At 40.2% G+C, this 17,509-nt stretch overlaps 1 pseudogene across 1 annotated transcript in view; it reads left to right on the top strand.

Annotated features, from left to right (window-relative positions):
• LOC144030326 (aryl hydrocarbon receptor-like) overlaps positions 1-17,509 on the top strand; it is a 53,504-nt pseudogene that overhangs the window by 12,995 nt on the left and 23,000 nt on the right. Inside the window, exon 2 of the transcript XR_013287230.1 lies at positions 6,861-7,051. The product of XR_013287230.1 is annotated as an aryl hydrocarbon receptor-like (transcript). The remainder of the gene's footprint in view (positions 1-6,860; positions 7,052-17,509) is intronic.

Here is a 17,509-nt window from a genome sequence, read left to right on the forward strand (position 1 = left end):
TCTGTAACACTTCAAATTGGGCTTTGCCATATCATATTGCCATTTACACATGATAATACCCAGACACTAATATTTCCCAAGCATATATGTGGATGTAAATTTGAGTTGGAGTGGGCCAACGATCTTGTGAACCATCTACCATACCATACCACTCGACTTATATAGCACATTTACAAGGCAACAAAAGTTGACATCAAAGTAATGTACATCTCATAACAACAAATAAAAAGCACATTTCAAAACATATTACAACTTAAATAACATTAAAAGCATATAAATGTGCATGGTGTCAAATGGGAAGAGGGCAGTCACTCTTGAGTTTGAAAGGCCAGAGTAAAAATGTGCCATAAGATGAAAACCTGCAGAGTGGGGGCTTGCCTAACAGGTAGAGGCAGCTTGTTGAACAGCTTTGGGCCTGCTAATGCGAAAGCCCGGTCTCCCCTGAGCTTCATCCTGGATTTGGGAACACCCAGGAGAGGTTTGTCGGAAGACCTAAGGGACCTTGAGGGAACATAGGGTTCCAGCATGTCGGAGAGGGAGATGCCTGCAACTCAATTTTGGCACTTAAAAACAAACAATAAGATTTTAAACTCAATCCTGAAATGCACAAGACTCCAATGGAGGGAGGCCCGATGTTTTAACAATATGGAATTTTACGTTTTCGGCTATTAATACTGTCTAAACTGGTGAATAGATGGGAAATGAGGAAAGAGTGATGGAAGTCCTTATTCACCAAATCAGCAGGCAGAATTCAGTTATGTGACTCATTGGTACATGTTGAGTGCAACACATTGATTCAATTGAAGAAATATGGGCAAGCGAATGATTTAATAGCAAGATGTGGGTTCTAGAAAGGGTCTGACGTCGGTCAAAATATTGTTGGTAAGACGTGCTGAAAAAACGGTCGGCCTGAAGAGCATTTCAATGACAATTCTGTTGCACCACCATTCGCGAACAAAGCGATCTTTGCGTCTCCACAAGCATGACTAAAAACTAAAGAAATAAGTAAAGTTGCAAAACACTCAGAAAACCCTCACTGAGTCAATTAACAAGAGTGTACTGTACCATATGACAAAGCAAGTAAACCTTAGCAAGACATCACCAACACCATTTGTTTCTGCGGAGTTCTAGCCTAATTTTTATGCTAGTGTGTGGAGTAGTTAGAAAACCTATTTGGTTTACAATATTTGATTAGGTTTACATTTTGATTCCATCTTAATTTACTGATTTGTTACAAAGATACTATTGCGAAAACCGATTTGGCATATTCTCCTGATATTTAGATGCAGTCTAGACATTTTCAACTTGAAGTTCCATCCATCCATCCATTTTCTTGACCGCTTATTCCTCACAAGGGTCGCGGGGGGTGCTGGCGCCTATTTCAGCTGCCTCTGGGCAGTAGGCGGGGGACACCCTGGACTGGTTGCCAGCCAATCGCAGGGCACACAGAGACGAACAACCATCCACACTCACAAGCACACCTAGGGACAATTCGAAGCGCCCAATCAGCCTGCTATGCATGTCTTTGGAATGTGGGAGGAGACCGGAGTACCCGGAGAAGACCCACGCGGGCACGGGGAGAACATGCAAACTCCACCCAGGAAGGCCGGAGCCTGGACTCGAACCGGAGTCCTCAGAACTGGGAGGCGGACGTGCTAACCACTTCCACCGTGCCGCCCTCAACTTGTAGTTGTTTATTGTTAAATATTTCCACTGAATGCTTCACAGATGTATACAGTATTTTGATAAAATGAACAAGAAAACTGTATTTACACATAAATGTCCTGCGAAACAAGTAAACATTTACAGCAGTTTTTGTAAGACTTCATCAAATTGTTGCCTTTGTATTTGTATTTTTTTTAGTTTTTATAATTAAGATATTAATTTGACCACAGTGAGAATTTTTTCTTATTAAGACAGTGGCAACTCAGTTTCGGATTAGTTTTAAATAGGCATTGAACCAGTGAACAATGCTGGTGTTTTGTTTCTCCATAGCCATTTTCAGCAGACATCAGCAGCACTGCCTGGCCCATGACCCTTTCCTGCCTTGTCTTGTCCCATCCCATCCTTCCCCTTTCCTGTACTGCCTTGCTACTCATTGCAGTCCTTCCTCACAGGGCGCAGCGCTGCCTTCCTAGTCACACATTGTTGTCATATACATTTTTAAAACCGTTATTGTTCTCTGTTGTTATTTTTCTTGCTGTGCTTCCGCTTTTCTCTCTGTCTGCCCTCCCCGCCAAGGGGTGTAAAGGTTGTTAAATTTAACATTGATGCAGGGTTGGGGAATCCAGGTCCAGAAAGTAAAAACCCTGAAACTGTTTGGCTTTAGCCACAGGTGCTTCTACTCAACAGGTGGAGATGAGCTTGTTTACCTGCCCATTGATTAGAAACACCTGTGGTGAAAGCCAATCTGTGGCAGGGTTTTTACTTTCTGGACCGGATTCCCCAACCCTGCTTTGGTATTTCTGTATACTGTGCATTTCTGTATACTGTGTATGTGCATCCATCGCAAGGAAGTTTTAAATTTGAACATGTTCCAAATTTGCTTGTGCCAAGAAAAAAAAACATTGAAATGTTTAGCGAACGTTATGACCTTGAACAAACCCTGACAAGAAATCGACATTTGCTGGCTTTGCAAATGTTCACCCCTCAGTGGGACACAGGCTTAACTGCATGTCCTCACAAGTCTTATCAGAAACCATCTTTTGTATAACCTTTGACAGCAAATATTGTATTTGTGATTCATGAATGAAGAACTTGCTTACAATGAAGACCCTTTTTCATTGTGCTTAAGGTTAACAATCTCTGTTCTTTTGGCTGGATTTACAAATGGCAGTGGGTTGGGATCATCATGGGAAAAAGAAGTGTAAAAAACAATTTGTTATCATCCAAATTTCTTTGGGCCAGAATTCCAATATGAATGGGATGCCAATGCAAATGATTGACTGTAACCTGCCCTGCAATAAATTATGGGTCCACTAATCAGTATCTGCTCCGATTTCCTTAATATTGGGTGATCCGTGAGCGACCTATCCCTTAAAACAAAATTGATCTTGTTCACCAATCTCATATCCCTCTACAGAGGTTTGTAAAAGTCAACAACTGTCCTCTTCTGCTGTGAGAACTACTTCATGTGCAGTTAAAACAACCCATTTGTCCGGTTTCACATGTATTGTTCAATATTTTACAATAAAAAAAAAAAAGGGACATTGAAGGGACTCGGTTTTGAGTCCAGGCTCCGGTCTTCCTGGGTGGAGTTTGCATGTTCTCCCCGTGCCCGCGTGGGTCTTCTCCGGATTCTCCAGTCTCCTCCTACATTCCAAAGACATGCATGGCAGGTTAATTGGGCGCTCCAAATTGTCCCTAAGTGTGCTTGTGAGTGTGGATGGTTGTCTGTCTCTGTGTGCCCTGCGATTGCCTGGCAACTAGTTCAGGGTTTACCCCGCCTGCTGCCCAGAGCCAGCTGGGATAGGCTCCAGCACCCACCATGACCCTTGTGAGGAGCAAGAGGTTCAGGAAATGGATGGATGGATGGATGGATGGGACATTGAAGGTGTGTGCTGGTTGTTATGGGGAAAACAAATGGCTTCACCAAAAACCAGGATCGTCAGGTCAGCCTTTTTAAAGATCGGGGATCGGTAGTCGGCTAGACTATTTTGATCGATGCACTCCACACTCAAAACTGAAGCAAAAGGCTTTTAAATACATTATACATGTATTTGATGTGGGTAACACCTTTGTAATTGGGGATTTAGACGTGCAGTGTTAATGCAACGATGGAGACTGTGAGCGCTAAATGGAGTAAAGTTTTCAGTAGTATGGGTGTTCCGGCTCAAAGGTCATTTCAACAAATGGCCAAAACAGCATTGTCATCTGTTTCATGTTAACTTCTGCGTCTTGAATTTTTGATAGAATGTGATCCATATCATGTCCAAAATGTTTCTCAATGAATTTTGTTTGCATTTCATTTCCACCTGCAATTTCCTGCTTGAAACCAGTTCTCTTGTAGAATGGGAAAAGTATTTAGTCTCATGTGCAGTTTATTCCATAAAAGTAAGATTAATAACCTAGAATTAAATGCTTTTAAAATTAACAACTTGGAACTGCCTGTTTACATTGGCCCACATCATTAGAAGGATAAATTATGTTCATGAACTAAACCACACAGACAAATCTAAGTTGAACTGCACAAAGATTTTAAGTTGTTTATTGTGTTTTACACAGTAAGAGGCAAGAGCACATAACTTAATTAAATAATCGATCAGGTTGGACTCTACCCGTAATACTCCTTTCCCACTGTTACAGTACCTTACAGAGACAATAGAACTTAATATAAGAGACCATCATTTGCCTCCACCGTTGGTGTTTGTTGGCATGCCTCATTCAGGCTAATTGCGTTCAATGCAGCTTGGTTTTCACAGTTCGTCACAGTATTATTTTGAACTGGAATCAAGGCAAGTTAAGCCAAGACAGTAGTTTTAAATATAAAAGCGTCTTCAGTTCAATTCAGAATCTATTATAGCAAGAAACAATTCTGTTTCCTCCCATCCATTAAGCTTTCAATTAAAAGCCCTTTGTGTGAACAACTTGCTGTTGTCATAGCTTTAACTGTGACAGTCATCACCACCCAAGACCTTCTCGTCACTGTGATTCTCCACCCAGAGCATGTGTGTCTGATTTCGGAGTCATGTGCGAGCATTTGGCACTTAAACGCCTCCTCATAGGCGAGCAGAGCGAGTGCAGCTTTAAGTAGGTCAGACGTGGCTGCCGTTTTAGTAACCGGTGGAATGAGGAGTGGCCATGGCAAGGAAGGAAGGAAGGAAGAAAGAAAGGAAGGATGAAGGTACCATCAAACAGGCCGCCATTGGCAATGTGATTGTCAATTGTGATTGTTTCCTTGTGTAATCTTTCAGAAAGACCAAACTTAAATCTATTGAAAATATTCCTTTATAAGGATTTAGACCACATGAACACATGATTCAAACTGTCCCAGTTGGGATTTTTCTATGTGGCCTACATGGTTCTTATTGTGCATGGAATCAGATGTCTTGAAGAAAATCAGATATGGATATATCTGCCAACGTGACCGTAATTTAAGTGGACAGATTAGATATATTTTGTCAGTCTTAAATAGGCTGATTGATGACATATACGAGGATACCCAAAACATGAACCAATCAATGAAAAGTCCGTACAGTAGATGATAGCCTACATTTGTTCGTTTTCTTCATTATTGTTCCTTCCAGATGTAAGATATAAGATGTAAGATATAAGATATTGGTCCAGCTAGGTCCAGTACTGTATTGACAATCGCTAAACTTACGAGCTGCTACGGGTCTTTCACAATCTGATTTCCAAACAGGTTAAACATGATATGGTTGTTTTGTTCCAAGTCTAATTATTGACGTTTTAAAGGAGACATATAATGCAAACACAGCAGCACATGTATCACACGCTAAACAGCCCTGCTAGGGCAACTGCTTTTGGTTTTTTTTTTTTTTTTTTTTTAATAAGTTTCTGCACTTTTCCAAATTATTGTTATTATTGCAAGCTTTTTGGTTTCTTCCAAGCGATGTGCTCACGTTCATAGATGCAGAGATGCAAATGTCTATCATAACTTCTGGGGAGCATTCTGAATATTTTGTTTAGAACATTTAGGGGCCTATTCACTAAAGGTTTGCGTCGCCTTTGCACCGCCCTAACCGGGAAAAATGGAGCAATCTGCGAGCGCCTAATTCACTAAACGCGCAGATGGCGAAATCCGTCACTAAGTGCTCTGCCGAACAGTTTGCGTCACGGTGCGCCAGTGTTATTTGCGCGTATGTAAATGAGGTAATTTGCATAGATTTGATGCAAAATATGCCGACCCCAATGCAAATGAGACTCATTGATATGCAGCGTCAAATTCACTAACGCCAGCGCAAATAGCCACACCGCGTTTGCGTGACTCAAATAACGTTTTTGGAAAGCATGTATTAACTGCTCCAACTTCGATCATGACAGCAGTACGTGCCATTTGCAGCACAACATCAACGGCAGATCACGCAGAGAGGAGAGAGACAGCCAAAAAGAGAGGGAGGGGGAAATCTTTATATGTTTGTGTTAGGACACATAACGTAACCCGGGCTGATCGGCAATGGCACGGAGGCATTTATGATCATTTTTTACGTGCCAGATGCATACTGTTCGCCCACGCCAATATAAATATATTTTTAAAAAACGATCGCACCAATATGTACTTTATGAATTAATGACGTCGTTATCGTCCTCTCTGCTCTGTACAGCTTAATGGCGCTATAAACTTACTCTCGTTCCAACCTCGCTTTCTGATAATGTCATCTTTCTCGCAACTGTTACTATAACAACCATGTTCTTGGCGCAAATCCATTGCCATGTGTGGTAAATCAGGTGCAAATTTGCTCCAAGCTGTCAGTCTTGTGGGCGTGTTTGCGCCGGTATATGATTAGAACAATATCCTTAGTGAATCGGTGGGTAACTGGGCGCAGACTGCGGGTGCAGTTGCGGTGCAATATTTCGCACTATTACCTGACGCAGCGCATTCTTAGTGAATATGCCCCTTAGATTTTTGTAAGAAGCATTTGCATCTCAGCTAAAACAACAAACGCGCGTCACCAGAAAGAATTGGAAAATCTTTAATATTTTCTTGTTATTTTTTTGTTTCCTTTCTTAGAATAGAAAAAAAAAGTAATTTCCCCCCATATTATGGTCCCTTTAATACATAAGAAATACACCCGATATTTGTGCTGCATAGCCTATGATCAGTTTGGAAAGTTTACAGGCCCAGAACTTCTATATTAATAAACAACATACTGTAATTGTATTCTTTTCCTGATACCCAGAAAAAAGCCTAAGGATGGGAATGAAATCATCAAATCTAATCCTTCCAAGCGCCATCGGGACCGGTTAAATGGGGAGCTGGACCGGCTGACGGACCTGCTGCCCTTTTCCGAGGATGTTCGCTCATGTTTGGACAAACTCTCCGTCCTTCGCCTCAGCGTTGGATACCTGCGAGTCAAGAGCTATTTCAAAGGTAAGTTCTTGGTTTTATACTCACTGCCCCAAAAAACATGTTTTTGTTTTTAAATCTCTTGGTCAATGGTTGAATGAAAAAACCAAGGAACTGTTAAGTAATGGTGCGCTACTTGGCTGCACCAGTTGATTTCCTCAACCACATTGGTATGTAGACCAACATGACCTGAGCTTTGGCTCACATCCATGCAGAAGCACAGTTGTTTGATTGTTGAGAGTGGAAGATGAAACAATACAACTGACATGAATTGAAGTTCAGACTGTAGCCAAGCCATTCTGTGGTATGAATGGACATGTCACCTCGTCACAGGTGTAGTGACATTCCGGTGCTGCCTGTTCCCACAGCCTTTCACCTGCTTTGTTGTTACAGTTGCAACATTCATTGCTTTTTGTGGTGTCTATAATCATTGCTATCTTATATTTACGTCATAATACATACAGTATGTTGTAGGGGTGTTAAAAAAAAAAAATCGATTCGGCGATATATCGCGATACTACATCGCGCGATTCTCGAATCGATTCAATAATCGGCAGAATCGTTTTTTTTTGTGTTTTTTTTGTTGTTGTTTTTTTGTTTTTTAGGATTCACACCTTGAGCATGGAAGAATGTTATATGAACGGAACATTAAGCCTTAATATTTTATTTTAATGATGTTCAAACATGAAACAGATTACAACCTCTATAAGACTGAAATTTCAGATAAATAAATAATACATTTTCATATAAATCTTACACTCTACAAGCTTACTGATTAGTATTTTCTAAATTTGAATGAAAAAAATCGCAACAATCGACTTATAAATTCGTATCGGGATTAATCGGTATCGAATCGAATCGTGACCTGTGAATCGTGATACGAATCGAATCGTCAGGTACTAGGCAATTCACACCCCTAGTATGTTGCCACTTCATGTAAATTATGAGCTCTCCACTTGATATATTTAGAACATGCAGTGTTAAGGAAAGGCAAGGCAAGGTTATTTCTATAGCACATTTCATACACAAGATAACAAGATAAAGACACAGCACACAAGCATCAACAAACACAACAGTTGACATTCAGAAGCAAGGCACAGAAAAAAGTAGCTTACAAAAATTACTAAGAAGAACATACATTGATTGACAATGTTATAACGTTTGACAGCAAACTTTAAAAACATTTAGCGTAACGAAGAACAAAACATGATTTAAAATGCTTAAACAACCTTAATCAAAGGTTAAGGAAAGTCGGTTTTTGAGATCAGCAATGAAAGCCATTGATCGACATGCCGATCACGTATACCTTTAGACACAAGGCGACGCCGGATTCTCGTTAAGGTAAGCCATTTTAAACTTTTTTTTTTTTTTTTTCATTTAGAATCAGAAGTTTCGGTCAGATCCAAATGGAACTCGTTTGCTGCTGTCAACACAATTAGGGAACAGTGATTTTGGAGATTGAGCTGTACTCGTCTTGGTCTCGCTTCTTATAAAATTAATGTCCCCCAACCCCCCCTAAAATTTGATTTATACTCTGTAGCTATTGTGTGAAAAATATGGTATTTTCATCCCATGTACTGTTCAATTATCGTCTTAAATTGAATAAGTGACTGTGGCCCTCTTTGTCCACATGCAGGGCATTGCATTTCCTTACCTTGCTCCCTTTATCTTTAAGTTCACTCATGTAGGCAGAATGTGTGAAGTTTGCTTATCACTCACGTTTTGGCTTGCAACAAAAAAAAAAAGCAAAAAAAATTCACCAAACGATGACTTGTAATTATATTTAAAAAAACAAAAAACCTCGGGGTAACTGTGAGTCATGCTTTACATGCATGAACCACAGCACACAACCAGAATCGTGATGGGAGCCCGCCCCGTCTGATAAATATTTACCCCCGTCAAAGATAGGAGGATAAGTTCTCTTGGCAGGATTACACAAATGACCTTTTCGAGACACTCAATGTCGAGGAAAAACACATTGACACCATTGGATCTGGCTCACTGGCCGTTTGTTTGTGCCTTTTTGCAAACATCACAATTCCTAGTAAATCAACCTCTTCATTTACATAGCTCTCTTTACCCCTAACTAAGTTTCAGGACAAAAAGCAGCAGTCATGTTGGAGCTTAAATAAATCGCATCCCTAATCAAGTTTTCTGGTGAATGCAGCACAGTTTTCATGCTCTGTGATACTGTGGGAAAGGAAAACAACTACAAATTTAAACTTAATTTTTTTTCAAATTAATTCAAATCAGAAAGTTTTGGAGGCTTCGTCGAGCCTGTATTTGTGTTCACCTCCTGTAGTGTTGATAACGCAAAAAAAACGCCTCTTCACTTGGTCTCAGTTTACGGCTGTTCTCAAAAAGACTTGTCTTTACCCTGAATGTGGCAAAATGGAGGACAAACTGCGTCCAATTCACATGCCTCGTCACGCCAGCCATGTGCAAGCCGTCACCTGCTGATCCTCACCTGCCCTCTGTCATCACAAATGTACTTTTTTTTTTTTTTTTTTGCGGTTGTACAAAGAAATAAATGATACTCTTCTAAGTAAATGTGTGTACTCAACGGCATGTCTTTTCTAGTCTCTTGCCTGAAAAAAAAAAAAAAAAAAAGGCTGAGCTGGTCAAGTGGGTAGAAGCTGATGAACCACATTTAATTTATTGCGTGCCGAGAAATGTCAGATTCAAGATTTTCAGAAACCTTTTGAAGAACTTAAGGCCACTAATCCTAAACCTCAACCCATTTTTAGTTTATTTTTTCTTTTTTTTTTATGTACAGTGCTTTGAAATAAAGTATGAAACATTTGATCGCATCTTTCATCAATGCGAACTACCTAAATCCTATAAATTACATATTTAAAACTAGTTATATTACATTCCAATAAGTCCATCCATCCATCCATTTTCCAAACTGCTATCTACCGTTAGGCTAAAATTCAAAACACAAACTAACAAACGACAGAACCTTTTTATCGGTCACTACGGCCGCTATGTCAGATTATCAGATACATTTGTTTTGTGTCTTGGACCGGGCAAGTGGCCATGCTACAATTCTGACACTTAACCAGACCCCGCCCGATCATCACATCCTGCCGCCAAGAGCACAGTCCAACAACACAGGTCGTAACTACATAACAGCAGACTAAAAACATTAATGGAGGGGTAGTTTGCAACAGCGGATTACGCCTCATGTGCAACAGACATGAACGCAACTTCGGACTCCTATTACGCCTATTACGAGTGCATGGCGCGCACTCCCGGCTCGGCACTCCCCATGTGCTATGCGCGCATTTTTTATTTTTTATTTTTTGCAGAAAGAGCCAAGCACTGGCATCAACCTGTACCCGTGTTCCACGAGATGTCTTGGGCAGTGAAGGGAGCTAGAGTGCGCTGAGCAAGACGGGCCTTTTGCTCCATCTCACTATTGGTCAATCACAAGACGACGTAGGATATGGCATGCTATGGTCAGGTGCAAGACAAAAAAAAATTTCTGCCACACAAGACTTTCTGCGTCATGGTCGTGAAGCGTCCCAGACCCAAGACGAACCCTCCGTGAATATGTCGCACTACATGGGCTACAGACAAATCAGAATCGGCCACAACACACTACGTTTGTCTGCGACACATCTCTCGGGTCAAAACGGGCCACATTTGTGTAGTATAACCTCGGCATAAAAGGCCTTCATGGGTCAAATTCCAGTTGTCTGACTTTGTGGTTTTAAACTCGACTTTCACTTGACATGTTTAAATATGAATGTTATATCATATTATTTTAAAAAATTTACAATTAAAGCCACCTCCCGAAAAAGATGCCTTCCCCCATCCACAGTTTAAACAAATAAATCAAAACACAATTTTTGGAAATCTGGTAAATTAATTGCACATCCAATATCAAGTGCTGTTCCTATAAACCGTTTCAGTAATTGTGTACTCTATTGCGTTATTGTTCGCAATACAGTCACAGTGGTAACTCTTCCTCTCGAATTAAATTATTTAAACTCAACCTTACTTGTAATTATATAAACTTTCTGTGCATATAGTGATTACAGATGATTCAAGACACAATGTCTAGCCACATGCTTTGTTGTGTGTCTGCATGAGATCACCAAAGCTGCCTCTGTGGGGTACTCCTGGTCAAAACACCAGGCATGGATGGGTACTCAAGTGGGGACATGTCTGAAAACCTCAGACTAAGATCTTGCAAAATCGTTGAGTGAGAGAAAAGAACAAACGTGACCAGCACCCGGGAGATTTAAAGAGCCGATAGTGTGCGACAAGCTATTTATGGCAATAGGCTTTGTAGCGTGACTTTATGAGGCCTAGCTGGATCTTTTTGAAAGCCTTGTGGCTCGCTGCTGCTGACATATTTGTGTTTAAAAGAAAGAAAGAAAGGGGGGGAAAGACTCATTGAAAACATCCAGGGCCTGTTAACAATCAGAGGCGATGTGGTAACACAGCCTCGTGTGCTAGTGTTTGGGATATCTGAAGCATGTACGCACAACCCCAAACACATGACACAAATGGAAGAGAAATAAAGAGCGGCTTGTTGTGTCCTGGCAGCTCCCTGGAGGTAGTGCGTACAGGGGGAAGCCCGCTATGTGGAGATGTAGCTTGTGGATAAGTCGCCAGGACTTAACTGGGTTTCCTCTTGATTCATGACTTGCTGTTCAAGGATGGCGTGAGAATGCAAGTAACCACTTTTAATCATGTTTTCATTGTTACCATACCCCCATTCCACAGAGGTTTGGGCCTCCCAAGCACTACATTGCGTATGATTACTGGAACCCAACTCACCCCACAGTGCTGTTGGCCTCATTTTGAGGGTTCAAGAAGTTTGTTTTTGAAAGACAAAAATCATTTGTGTGGTAGTTATCATTCCAATTCTCAACTGAAATTCAGCCTAGCCTAGTGCAAATGCTAAAGAGAATGGCAGAACCCATTCAAATGCTAAACGGAAGTTAGCATCAACTTCGGGAGTAATAGTCTTTCAAATAACGAATATTTACACAAAAATGCTGTGGAAACACATATCCACAGGAAGATAACACAAGTTGAAGACACAAATCCTTCCCAATTTGTGAAAAAACAAGTTGTTTTAATAGTATTCAATCGCAACTTTCTTCTGTTCTCATTATAAGAGTGTACACCATGGGTGCACGGCACCACACTGCCCCTAAGAGGCCAAAATACGCAGGAACAACCAGTATTTGTTTTGCGATTATTGTTTTAGTACACAGTATAGTACTTTTATTTTACTTTTTTTATTTTAACTTTTTAAAAAATTTTAAGTTCATTGATACAAATATATCCATTGACTTTTTTTTTTTTTCTTTTGAGTCAAACACGCATTTCCACAAAATACAAAATACAATCTCTGAGGTCCCAGGATAGCCCAGGATAAAAGAGGGTACTGTAATAATGAAAAATATGCAAGAGGCTTGAATTTCATATATTTATAAGGTTGTATTGTACTTGACAGACAAAATAGTGTTCAAGAATAAACTGTTCAACGTGAAGGGATGAATGGGCGTAAGGCTATGATCATAGTTTTGAGTAGTAATCGTTTTATTAATCGTAATTTCAATCTCAATCAAAAATAATCGTGATTATTATTTCCATAATTGTCCAGCCCTATTCAGAAATTGAATCAGATATCAGCCACAACGTGCTTTCCTTTTCTTTCACCACCATACTGCCATGAAAGACAGGTTTGCATCAAATTAAGTACTTTTTGTTAAATGTGTCCTAACTTTCAGACTCTGTTGCTAACGTCGGTTATATAAAGCCATGACACTATTAGCCACAGTACCCCCATTTTCCTTCACGGATGACTCGGATTACTACTACTGTGCATGTGTTGTCACAGACCGACATAGAGTCAGACAGCAGTAACAGCAGGAGATATGGCAGTTTAAAAAATAACAATGACGACATGAGCCATAACATTAGCCGCAGACAGCGGTCGTGACTAGTAGACAAGCTAAAACATAAGTGTAAAAGGAAGTGTGCCTCTGTAAAACATGACAACAGAACACTAACTTTGACAAGTAGCAAGTCTTGCTGCTTTAAATGTGAGTTTGTTTACTTCACTTAACTTCCTGTGTATATTCTTCTCTTCTCACATTCTTCTTTTCTTAACATTCCCTGTTGAGGAAGTTTTTTTTTTTTTTTTTTGGTAATAAGTGCTGCACCTCAGATTCTCTTCATCTGAATACCCTTGCTTCATCCCCGTCCTGTTTGAAACCTTTACCATGAATTTAAACTTTTTGACTGCTTTTCAGTTGTAGTTAGGGGTGTCACATAGGTCACATACGTATTGCGATACAGGGGTCACGATACGATACATATCGCGATAGATATTTATCTATGTTTCTTATATCTTTATTTATATAATACTTGATCTTCAAGGCGATACGTATCCCGTTATATTACATTAATTCTCTTGCATTTTATTGTAACAGTCATATGTATACCTAAAGGATATGTTTGTTATGCTGACTGACAAAAATATTTTTGTTAGCCGCTCTTCTGGTTTACCACCAAGCGGCATGCCTGGTCTAAATGTGTACGCACTGTAGAACAAGGAGCAGCTTTCACAGACACACCGGAAAACTTTTTGAATAGGCATGAGGCGATATGAGCAAAAATATCAAAATATTAAAATTACAGCTCTAAAATGTGCTTATTTGAAATATTTGGGGAAATAAAAAGACCATTTTTTTCCATACATCCATTTTCTTGACCGCTTTTTAGCATTTTTTTTTCATGTAACACATTTTATTTCGTTTTTAAACAAAATATAGGAAAATTGGTACATTAAGACACGTGTCATGTTAAGTTTATAAGTAAATAAATGTTGATATTATTCCTCTGCTTTCATTTTTCTTAGCAAGACACCGTATCCAATCACTGGTGAGCTATTTTTGCATTAATTGAAGGCAATTAACTTCAAAGACGCTGCTGGTTTTTATTTTTTTAGGTACAATGCAAGCTGCAAAGGCAAACGTTAACTGCCTATTTAAAGTTAACGAGCGATATCGATTCTGATGCCTGCGTATCGATATGCGTATTGTAATGAGGCCCACAACGATATATTGCCGTATCGATTTTTTGGAGCACACCCCTAGTGTCACAGTCATCAACAAATCAATTCATTTCACGATAATTAAAAATGAGTTCGATAAATTTGCCAGGCTCAATAATTCTTTACCAAAGACACTGAGTAATGAGTTACCTTCCCTGTATCTGTTGTGAATCGGGACTGACTCATAAATGCCTCTATACTCCCGCATTTGTGCAGGTGACAAACTTGCTGCATTGTATCACGTGACAGATGCATTGTGTCGCGAGGCATGTCTGCGGCCCCTGTGCAACACATGCCACGCACACGTCACAAATTGTTGCTGCATGTACAATGTCGAGCTGATCATCTCTTGTGATTGGTCAGTTGCTGTGATGATGTATTCAGCAAGACTCAAGATATGGAGATAGTATATGTTACTCGGAATGGTTGATGCGAACAGTAAAGTTGGTGTTTTGTGAGGCTCTTATTACTCTGTTTCAGCCGTGAGTGGCAACTGGCAATCCTGGAAATTTATAATTTCATGGGTATCTTGTGGCCAACATGTACCACTAGCAAGTATTATGTACAGATTGTCGTTCACGTCCTCAGCTGTCACTTTTTTGCGAGATTTTATTCCAAGTTGGATTCAAATTCATTGCGCATGTTCTTGAAAATGTTAAAGTGAATGTTCTTTTATAAAATTATTTTTTTATTCTTAACATTTATTACCACAAACAACAGAACAAAAGTACCAAAAATTGGTATTGCCAGTATCGTTATCGATACCCCGATGCTGACAATTGGAACAGAACCGGTTCAAATACGAAAGGTACCCATAACCCATCCCTACTTGAATGCAGCGCATGCTGTTTTTTCCAACATCCATCCATGGTCCATTAAATGTAGCAAAAATGTTTGCATTCGCAAAAGGTTTTTGTTGATGCCGTAAAATTTTGAACATTTAAATTTGCCATCCCTTCATCCGCTGCATGCCCCCAACCCGTTTGACGGGTGCCCGACGAATATTAACGGGTCCAAGTGCTTCTCACCTTTTTCACCCCTGACCCATTTTCATGCCTGAAGGTGTCTTCATTATCCCTGAGGCAGATTAATTTGCATCTTGTATACCAATTTATCGTTTTCTTTTTCTTTTCTTTTTTAAATAATGATTCTAATAGAGCGGCAACAGTTAATTTCTTTTAAATCTATACAAATGTACTGTATATGTAATTTAAAATTTAATTTGAGTAAGTAATATATTAATAGTTATTTTACATTACATTTAGTTACATTTGCCTTAGAGTTGCATCTAGCCCTTTGAAAATGAGTTTGACCCCACTGGGCTGTACATGTATAATATTTTACGGCGACTATAACCACTAACCGTAAGCATCAGATTTTTGTAAGTGTTGTTTTTGTTTAGTTAGGGGATTGATAAGAATCTTCACAGTGACGCAGACTGACCGCTTGCTTTTTCCTCTGTGTGGAAGGTTGGCCGAAACCTAATTTCTTTTCATACATATACAATGATCACCAGACAGCAGAGAGCAGTTCAGTTTGTTTTTCCAAAGGCCAGATGTTACCATATGCCAGTCACCACCGTCTCCACCTTCACTCTTGATTTTCATGTGTATGTGGCTTTTCAAGATTAGACTGTAGCACCTAAACCTACAATACGTTCTTCTGGGTTCTGGAACATAGGCTCACCTTTTAAAGTTTAAACATAATGTGTAGCCATACATGGAGTCCTCGACTCATATACGCAACCTACGTTGTTTCGACTTCACGGCGCCCGTGCCTCGTCCGTAGCACCTTCTGTTTTGTTAATTTCCCACAGTAATCTCACCATTTTAAAATTATTTAAAGTTTTGTTGTTACCTCTAGCAACGGGCGTCTTATCGACCAGGCCGGCTTGCCATCAGGCACGTCACATTTTCGTGTTTGTTTCCATTAGGTCCACTTTGCCGTCAGTCAGCAGTGAATGTCCATGCGAAAACACGAAATATTGGTTCCGGCATCTTCCGGGTGGCACAAATATGTTTTGTAGAATTACTGTACAAAGTATTTTGAAATATCGACTTTCACGGTGAAACCCGACTTAAGTCAAAATTCGGGTAACATCGCCAGAGTAGGAACAGAACTCTTCCGAAACTCGAGGACTCCCTGTATTCTATAACGACTGCACATCACACGGCAACAGCCTTGCTTGGCCCAGCCCGGCCTCCGTTACTTTTCCATTACAACAGGCGTTGGTTGGGATGGGGGGTTAACTCAACTGTGCAAGCCTGCGCTGCTTAATTAAGCCTAGCTTCACTATTTCACCCATTAGTGCATATGAAATTGTAAATTGGGTTAAGTATTGTTATAAAATACAATTTTCTTTACAACAGAAAATTATTCTGTTCTATTTATACTGTATTTTTAAGACTTAATGGCGCTGGCGGCCAGCTCTATTTGTCTCGCTGGTTTTAAAACTAGGAAATGAGCGGCGTGCCTTGCTGCACAAGCCTCTTTTAAAAAAATGCCTAGATCTGTTGGAAAATCAGAAGACAGTGATGTCACAGCCCCAATCAGCCCTGGTCAGCCTACTAACCAGAATCACCTCGGATGAGATTGTGAAAAGTGGTTCCATTGTAACCACACGGCACAGAAAAAGTATAATGGAGAAGTTCCACTCAGTAAAGCCGTTCTGGTGTGGAACCGGTACCATGGAAAAGGGGCATTACAGAATGGGATGACCGAAGAGGATTGCTTACTTGAGCATTTATAATTCCTTGTGGTGTGTCATTTCTTATTCAAGGAGGCAGTGGTGTTTGTGTCTCTTGTTAATTTCTGCAAGCTTTTTGTGTTTGTTTTGTCAGATAAGTAAAGAAATCTTACTAAAACGGCAACAGGGAATCGAGAAGCTGCACTAAATCCATATAAATGTGCTGTCCAATGTCCCCATCCTTTCCCTGAAACATCTGCATGATACTGTTGTCGAATCACCTAAATAAAAGTATGTTTCCTTTGTGGAAGTTGTGACCGTAAACTGGGTGATTTGTCACACAACTGAAGGGAGGGTTGAGTCTGGAGCGAGCAACCAGCAACGGTGCTGGCTACCATTTGCAGCCGTTTTCCTTGCACATATGCGTGAGAACAGCAATCTCTGTACAGGATCAACTGGAACTAAATGTTTTCAAATCAAGATAATATCCCCCTTTGCATTGCCGGCATGCTTTATACTCGCTCGCAGTCTGGCAGATCTCCAAGCCGTGACTGCATTTCCTCCCCCCGCCCCACCCCACTTCTTCCCCTCTTCCTCTCTGGCTCTCCTTGTGCCCCAGTGACAAACAACATACTACCATTCTCAAGAAGACTGCATATGTTGAACTGAATTCAAACAAAAATGAGTGTTTTTGGCCATTTATTGATGACATCGG

This window comes from Festucalex cinctus, chromosome 11 (assembly GCF_051991245.1).
Source record: "Festucalex cinctus isolate MCC-2025b chromosome 11, RoL_Fcin_1.0, whole genome shotgun sequence".
In the NCBI taxonomy this organism is placed as follows: domain Eukaryota; kingdom Metazoa; phylum Chordata; class Actinopteri; order Syngnathiformes; family Syngnathidae; genus Festucalex; species Festucalex cinctus.